The following is a 6,000-nucleotide window of genomic DNA, read 5'->3' on the forward strand; positions in this document are numbered from 1 at the left end:
TTAAGACATTTTTAATAAAATAAACTGTATTGTATTTATCAACACAATTTATTCAATCTTATAAGCCTTTACCAATTCTAATCTAAGGAAACATAAAAATTACAAAGGAAAGTCAATAATATACTAAATACATCCTGAAAACGTTTTCTTTAAAAAAGATCAAGTTTCAACTAAGAAAAGAGGATTTAGATAAAATCTACTTAAAATGTTCTACTATCATCCACTATACGCTTGCTGAACAGCGGAAGATCGCGGATGAAACATGACACCGGTGTGGAGAATGACCTACTCAAAGAAATTTGATATTTTTGTCACTGTTTCGCTTTTAATGCCTCCAAATGTTTAAACAATAAATTTCCGAGTTGATTCTATTTTGCCTTTAACTGTAAATTTTTGTCACAAGAATGAAAAAAACGTGACACATTTCGTTTTTAAGCTATTAAATTTTACGTAAAATTAAGTTTCTTATTAAAATGGGTTTCCTCAACTTTGATGGACGAGAGTGGTTGTCTGCTACCACGATAGCCGCAGGGCGAGCGTTCGATGATACCACTCAGCGAGAGCGAAATGCGATCTAAATAAGACGTTTTTGAGATGTCTCACTAAAGTTTTCCGAACGTTTTTTTTGCGAGCGAAGTATAATCCAAATAAGGGGTCAAAAAGACTCCAAATAAAATATCATAAATTCGAATAATCTCTTTAGAAGGTTTGTGTGACATAGACGTCCATAAGACGTCCTAGCTGTCTGGGTCGTGTGAACACGTGCAGGCAGTAATCTATATAGCCAATCCTATGAGTAAAACGGTCATATGAAGAAGTATGCATTTTATAAATAACTGTACAATAATATACGCAGCAAGATAAGTATCTATTACGTACTTATATGAATTAATGAGACTGGAAGATAATTAAGTAGATTACCGCATAAGATATTTTGAAATTGTTTTATATACATAAATGATTATAGGTATTTATTCAATGCTAATTCAAATTAACCAGTAGTTCATTTCGTGTCATAAGCTAATGTATGTTGAACTGTTATAAATGCAGTAATTAACATATAATATTTAAATCAGTGGTGCGATTGTTTAGTATGATCATCGTTACTATATTTTATGGATAACAATACACACGAAATGTTGGAAATAATATTAACATTTTAGAAATGTTTGATTTTCATGCCGAACTGATTAAGGGTATTTAGATATTTAGTGGACAATAAAATGCAGAAGTGAGAAAAACAGTTTTCTTTTTAATTTAAACAAGTGGTTAATTTTATTTTCATAATTCAATCTTAAATTCTTGGAATAATATAATTAAACCTATGCATATGAGGACATAATTACTTAATTAGAGAAGAATCTTTTCCGTTTAATAATTTTTGGAAACCCACATTAAAAGATAAATACGACATGAAATATAAAAATCGCGAATGATAATTTTTAAAGAAGCACTTTAAAGGTCGAAAAGTGAGAAATACTTGCCGATGTTCAGTGAATTTCAGTGAAATCGGATATATCAAAGTTTCTCTAAATTGCTGTCAGTGCCGCTTGGCATGCTTTTCACTGGAACAAATTTTAATAGCACGCCACTTGTTCATAGCTACAAACAAGTACAGCATTGCTTAATGCAAAAGTCCTATCTCTCGATTTTCAAAGTAATTCCAAGCGTTAAATTAACAGTACCGCTACAGAACGCACTGCGATGTTTGGTAAAAAGCTCGTATATACTATTCGCGAACAAAACAAAAGTAAAACGCAAAAATTGGGACAAACAGTAAAACCAAACACAGTGCGCTGATACATAAAATCCGTTTAAACCGACTGACGAGAAGGAACCTCGATGCATCACTGGATGTGGCGTTTCATCCGCTATTCTAACGGTTATCGGATGAGTTCGGGAGTAAGAATAAGAAATAAAACTTCAATGACCAATAAACGCATGAAAATAACCAAATCAATAAACGAAACACACTATTCTTAGGCTTCGCATTCATCAAAGAGAAAGAGGTTGAAGGATCAAACGTATTACAAATGTGGAAGAAGGCATATACATTAAGAGTAATATCGATACCATACACTCCATATAAATATCACCGTGATCAGCCATACAACAAAAATCAATTAAACAATGACATCAAGAAAGAAACATAAAAAAGACCAGACACTTGAAGGCAAGCCAAGTTAACAAAAATAACGTTGTCCACCGTCCCATCTGTTCTCGCTTAAGGCTAAAGAAATAAAGCTCGGGGAATCACCTGGCGCATGAAACGCGATTTCGGTCGACTGGTCGCATACGCGAATCGATTCGCGCAATTTATAAACTTCTCTCGCGTTTCCCTCTTCCTTCGAATCTGGCCTCGGTTACCGGGAAGAAGCTGCTGGTGCACCGTGGTCCTCGCTCCTCATCTCGGGCAGAAGCAATGGGACGAGGACACCGTTGGCGCGCACATATCCTCAATGACACAAACCGTTCGCTGTACTGTCGATCCTCCGCGTGTTTTAAAACGCTGTTGCCTCCGGGCAGGCAGGGTCACGTCTCACGTTGCGGACACCGTTGACCCGCGACACCAATCATTCCCGTTGGAACGGGCCAGGATTTCCCGAACGCGATCGACTGGCTCGGTTCCTGTTTTGCTATCTTTAGAACGTCTCCCGGGGATCTGGATTGTCCGCGAGGGTGGTGCGCCACGGCCGTGTTGCTTTCAGCCCAGACAAGCCGAGACTGAGGCACCAGTAACAAGTGCTCAGGACGAGCACGCACATGCGCAACCATGTTCACCCCCTTATCATTCTCGGCCTCTCCTTCTAACTTCCCTACAACCTTCCCCCGATACAACCTGCGACCAATTAATCGAGCATTTTGCATTTTCTTTCGACGGACGAACGAGCTTTTCTTCCCTTAATCGTTCCCCACCGCCTTCGATCGTCTGGATCGGGGCGAGGGTAGCTATCCAGGGGATGCCCAAATGATGGTTTAGTGTTAATTGGACCTTGGCGTAGGTGTAGCACCGTTAAACGACGTTTCAATCACGTCGAAGGTTTATACCTTTGCACTTGATAGTTTTTTTGTTAAATACATTGATAATAGTTTAACCCTTTGCACTTGATAGTTTTTTTTTTTGTTAAGTATATTTGTAATATTTTAATTCTTCGGACCTGACATTAATTCTGACTTAATTTTATTGTTAATAATATTTTCTGCGATACGTCTTTTCATTAGCTGAAGATTAGCCGACATTGACAACTAATGGAACTAATGAATTTGTTATATGCAGTTTATCGCAGTCCGTTGAAATGAGGTTTCTTTTCAAATAGTTTGACGCGTCTTTCACGTTTAACTCTTTCAATTTCAATGCTGGTCCATCAGAACGACCGACTTTAGAGAGATCACCATTTTTATCACTTTCTACAAATTTTATCGGTGCTTTAGCTCGCAATGCCTGAAATTCTAAGTGATCAGTTTGACCTCGTTTGAGTTCCCAGCAATAGAGCATTTAAAGGAAATGTTATAATACTTATTTTCCGCGTGAATAACAATTTTTGCTGCGATATGCATTTAAGTTAGATTTATATTTACAATGGAAAAATTGATTATCTCAATTCTGATTTTGTATGTGATATCTGACGAAAATTTGGATACTAGGGTAGGAATATAATAGGAAATGAAAACAGGTAATTAATGATAGAATACATATTTATCCATTTAAGCCTATTAATATTTAATTTAATAAAAAAATAATTCTCGTGATTGCAATAGTGTTAATATAATATAAAAATAATATTATAAACATTGATCTCTTATTTTATTCTTATTTCATTATTTTATAGTATAAAAATAATTTAGACCATTTTTTTGAAGATTTACTGTCTATGTGATTTGCTTTTATGAGAGTATTTAATCTTCATGTGGTTCTCAATTGTTTTGTACAATTACAGTCTCTGTTACAATTTTCTTGTGCTATTTTCAAATTTAAAAACATCCCTGACAAAATGAAAACGCGAATATATTAGAAAAGGTCAAACAAACAGATTGGTGCAGAGGAAATGGTAATATGATTGGATCAAATAGGCACGAAGACAACAGCAGGGTTAAGAATGGTCTTATTAAGAGTTATTCATTGATTTCGAAGAATTGGTTCTTCAAAATTGATTGCTTTCCAAAATATAAGTTTCCAGCGAAGTCTCATTCGGAAATGAGTAACGAAGTTATGGCGGTTCAAAGCCAACAGGTCAGGGTCGCTTGGCATGGAACTCTATATGCTGAAACTAATTCCAAACTCTTCCAAAAAATGTACTTTTCAATGACATCGGTTTATGAAAATTTCAGTAAGCCAACGTTATTAAATGCGGTAGTGGAGAATTAATCAAAGAAAAACAACGAAAATATACGTAGCGTCCTTTTTGTTTACTTATATTGTTGCATATATAGCAATATGTTTATTCAATAAGAAAATAATAGTATCTATGACGATAAAGTTAAAATTACCAAATAAATCAAATTTTAAATTAACACTTCAAAATTCTCAGATCATTAAATTTTAAATTTACATGTTAGAATAATCAATTAATTCAAATGTATGATATTATACATTTTTCCATTGTGTTACTAAAAATATTACTAGGTACATGACTCTGGAAATGAAAATAAATATTGTGTAAAAATTATATCTTATAAAACTTACCATTTCAAATTTTAAACGCGTTTTTCTTAAAATACTATTCCCAAAATCTATATTAGATCTCTGTAACCACTTTTGTCATTTGATTAAAATTTTATAAAGCTATTCACAATGTAATTGTCCAAATTTTGTAAAGACATTTTTTTATAAGCGTTTCAAATCTTTATTTATGGAGAAATAGGAAATTCATCAACAAAAGATCGTATCAAACAGTTTCATTGTCAATAATTTTATAAGAATAAAAAATACTTTCAATCACCGTGTAGAAAGTCTCTTTCTGAAAACACAGTTTTACGAAAATTGTCGTCGTGACGTTAAATATACATATTTTCTAACGAAAAAGGTTTTATTTTATACTTAAAAATTTATATTTGTTAGAAAATGTTTAAAAGTATGTATTAATCTCCACATAAAAGGTATTCGAATATTGATTGGTCTCTTTCTCTTTTGAGCACATAGGTAAATACATATATCTCTGTGTAAGTCGTTTTAACTTATACGGGGAGAAATCGATCGTGTACGAATCATTTGGCTATCTGTTTACACAGAGGTTGGCTGACGTAAATAGAGCCAAATTGATTTTGAGGGACATCCGAACAGTTGAAAAATTGTCGTTGGTACCAAGGCAACGTGTTCTGGTTACATAACCAAAATTTGATAGAATGAAAACAATATATACACGTATTTGCAATTTTATATTTTTATATTTAAATAAATTTTTATTAATTCAATTTATTACGGAATTAATTGAATAGTTAAATACTTGAAATTTATTAAGTAATTTATCGTCCATTCGGTACTATCCATCCAAAAGGGCTAAATCTCAAAAGGAGATTTATGTACTTATTGATATGTGTATGAAATTAAAAAATGTAACGGTTTGTAGTTATCAAAAGGTTGTCGTTTGATAGACGAAGAAATTTAAAAAAAATGTCAATGATTTGTACTTGTAGTTATACGTTGCGTTGTTGCATATTAAATGCAGTCGCGGTTTCAGATTAAATACTTGGCTCACGTCCTTATCTAATAACAAACTATGTCTATTTGCGGTATACATTGATGGTAGCATTATATATATTGATCGTCGACGTCATTCATTGAAACTGATCAGTATAAATAAATATTCACAGAAGTAGAAACTATGAGTCATGGTTAAATACTTTATCCAAGGCATCCTAAATCATACAAACAACTGACGTATGTATTTCCAAATTATATCTTTTAGATAAAGTATTGTATAAAACAAAATTTCTTGCTAGAGTTGTGACTCATTCTCAAAATAGACCTCACTATTCGTTATTCGATTTTATAGATTTTCT

General features: G+C 33.3%; 1 protein-coding gene across 2 annotated transcripts in view; it reads right to left on the reverse strand.

Moving 5' to 3' along the window:
* LOC116428532 (globin-1) overlaps nucleotides 1-2,738 on the reverse strand; it is a 48,685-nt gene extending 45,947 nt beyond the window's left edge. For both annotated transcript variants that reach the window (XM_031980256.2, XM_031980255.2), the window contains exon 1: nucleotides 2,258-2,738. The gene's annotated coding sequence lies outside the window, so the exon portion shown is untranslated. The remainder of the gene's footprint in view (nucleotides 1-2,257) is intronic.
* Nucleotides 2,739-6,000: the final 3,262 nt, after the last annotated feature.

The sequence above is a fragment of the Nomia melanderi genome, chromosome 1 (assembly GCF_051020985.1).
Source record: "Nomia melanderi isolate GNS246 chromosome 1, iyNomMela1, whole genome shotgun sequence".
Taxonomy (NCBI): domain Eukaryota; kingdom Metazoa; phylum Arthropoda; class Insecta; order Hymenoptera; family Halictidae; genus Nomia; species Nomia melanderi.